This window comes from Oncorhynchus kisutch, linkage group LG9, assembly GCF_002021735.2.
Source record: "Oncorhynchus kisutch isolate 150728-3 linkage group LG9, Okis_V2, whole genome shotgun sequence".
Classification (NCBI taxonomy): domain Eukaryota; kingdom Metazoa; phylum Chordata; class Actinopteri; order Salmoniformes; family Salmonidae; genus Oncorhynchus; species Oncorhynchus kisutch.
In genome coordinates this window covers 17542344-17545149 of record NC_034182.2, presented here as the reverse complement: position 1 = coordinate 17545149, position 2806 = coordinate 17542344, and the positions used below count along the sequence as shown (strand labels likewise).

Here is a 2806-nt window from a genome sequence, read left to right as displayed (position 1 = left end):
AACCTAGTTTTCGCTAAGCAGACCTTTTGAGGGAACATTGGTTGTAGGTGAATGAAAATTCCTGTTGGATATCCTAACTCTGAATTAATTCATATAGGAACTACACATCACATTGCAAGCCAGCATAATGTGACTTTTAGGTAGGGTTGCAAAATTCTGGTAACTTTCCCAAAACTCCCAGGTTTTCCAGAAATCCTGGTTGGAAGATTCCTGGAAATGGGAGGGAATTAGCAGGAAATCTGAACATTTGCTGGAATTTTGCAACCCTGCTTTCAGGCCTGATGTGGCCCGTAAAACCGTGAGTTTAAGGTCACTGTATTCGTGTAAACTAGGCCTTAGGATATATGTAATGTATTGTCATAACCTAATGATAAGAACTCATTTGATGAAGGACAGAAAATGTACAAATTCAACAACCATACTTGTGCTGCCATCCTGTTAGAAGGTAACAGATTGTTTTATTTACAATGGTTAAATTGGATTTTCATTGTGTTCAATGGTGTTATTCGCCCCCTAGTGGAGTTTTCTGGTACTTAGAAAGACGACGCAAACAGAATTAGTTTTGCACGCAAAGAAGCAGCTACAAACAACGCTACGGTGCAGGTCTTTCGGTTATTTCTTGTCACGCTTCAGCCTTGGAAATATTTGTTTGTAAGTTCGATTCAAGCATTTAGCTAATGATGATAATCTTGTTATTGATAGAGTTGCTTACATATCAATATTGGTTGCATTTACTCACAAATTGCAATGCCTTTAAATGTATGTCGTTAGCTGTATTACTTTGCTCGTGCGTCATGCAAACGAATTGTAAAATATACAATACTGTAGTTTTGTTACTGTTCCTAGTGTAATATGCTTTGTTATTCTACATAAATGGTTGTACATTATTAGAGTAATGAAAGGAGCCAATTACCATATGAGTAACAATTAGCTATATGGTTTGGCATCATGCCAGATGCATGGTACCTTAGCACGTGCTTGTATTTATGCAACTTCAAATGTTTAATGTACAGCTACAGTATGTCGGTGTGAATTGAATACTAAAGTATATTATTTTCTGTATTTTGCAGTTTCACAACATAAACGTTTTCAATATATTCATTCAAGAAAAGTCACGCCTTGGGAGTTTTATTGAAGACTTAGTTGTTAGCTATCTGTCTAGTTTTGCATGGGAATGCAACTCAAGGGCAGAATAGTGAAAAAACATCATCACAGCGGGCTCAAGCTCAAGAATAACCACACACGGTGGTTTTGTTTCTACGTTCATCAGCAAACAAAGCCTCTCTTCCTAGGGAAGACCAGCAGTCTATGATGCAACAAGCAGAGCCAGGTGTTCAACAGAGAGAGATGGAAGAGCCTCTTCAGCACATTGGGACCAAGTCTCAATCTACAAGATCAAGGTCATCAAAACAGTCAAGCAGATCCTCAACCGCGAGTTCTGCAGCCATCAAAGCACGCGCCAAGGCGGACGCAGCATGCGCACAAGTCTCTTATGCTGAGAAGGAAGCTTCTGTGATGAAACAAAAGGCAGAAATAGAGGCCAGCTTGTTGAAGCAAAAAGCTGACCTCGAGGCAAGTTTATATGTTCTCCAAGTTGAGAGAGCAGCTGCTGCTGCGTTGGCTGAAGCTGCAGCCTTTGAAGAAGTTGTAGGATCAGAACGCAGAGAGCTTCGCAAAGATCTAGACACAGGGACACAGCCCTTAAGTCCAGTCCAACGTACATGTGAGTATGTGCAACAACATGCTAGGCCCTACTTTGCTGAACTTCCATTTGAAGTGGAGAAACAAGAGCTTAGTGTTGACCCAGCTACATGCCATAATCCAGAAAGTAGCAAACAACAGAACATGAGCAGAGACTCTCCGTTCAAAAGAAATGAACAGCAGCATGGTGGAAATGGAAAGCAAGCCCACTTCCAGTCACACACACACAACTTCCCTGAGTCACAAGTGGCACCAGACCTCACCAAGTACCTCCTACGACGTGAGATGGTGAGTTCCGGACTCCTGAAGTTTGATGATCGCCCTGAAAATTATTGGGCATGGAAAGCATCCTTTCTCAATACGATCAGAGATTTGAATTTATCAGCCAGGGAAGAGTTAGATCTAATTACCAAGTGGCTAGGGGCAGAGTCGTCTGAGCAAGCAAACAGAATTAGATCTGTCCATATTTTCAATGCAACAGCATGGTCTGGCAACGACTAGAAGAGTGCTATGGTACACCCGAAGTGATCGAGAATGCACTGTTGAAGAAAATTGATGATTTTCCAAAACTGGCTAACAAAGACAATCACAAACTAAGAGAACTAGGTGATATTCTTCTTGAACTGGAGTGTGCTAAAGTAGAAGGGTACCTTCCAGGCCTCGCTTATCTGGACACATCTCTATTGTAGAGAAACTTCCATTCAGTTTACAAGAAAAATGGATAGCACAGGGATCCAAATATAAGGAGGACTATCGGGTAGCATTCCCACCATTCTCATTCTTCTCGAGATTCATCAGGAACCAGGCGAAAATAAGAAATGACCCCAGCTTCACCCTCTACACCTCAACTAACCAGGTGTCCATGAAAACTGAGAAACCTGCCAGGTACAGCAGCAAGACACCTGTGACTGTATACAAGACAGATGTGTCATCTGAGGCCTCAGACCACCAAACCAAACCCAGTAAGACAAAGGTTGAAAACCCTAACCGTCACTGCCCAATACATAACAAGCCTCATCCTCTTAAAAAGTGTCGTGGGTTTAGATACAAAACTCTAGATGAGCGCAAATCATATCTCAAAGACAATGGCATTTGTTTCCGATGT

General features: G+C 41.6%; 1 long non-coding RNA gene across 1 annotated transcript; it reads left to right on the top strand.

The window, feature by feature from the left end:
• Window positions 1-551: 551 nt before the first annotated feature.
• On the top strand, window positions 552-1107 carry LOC116375219 (uncharacterized). The gene is made up of 2 exons (XR_004210947.1): window positions 552-651; window positions 1071-1107. It is a non-coding gene; the product is annotated as an uncharacterized LOC116375219 (long non-coding RNA).
• The last annotated feature ends 1699 nt before the right edge of the window (window positions 1108-2806 follow it).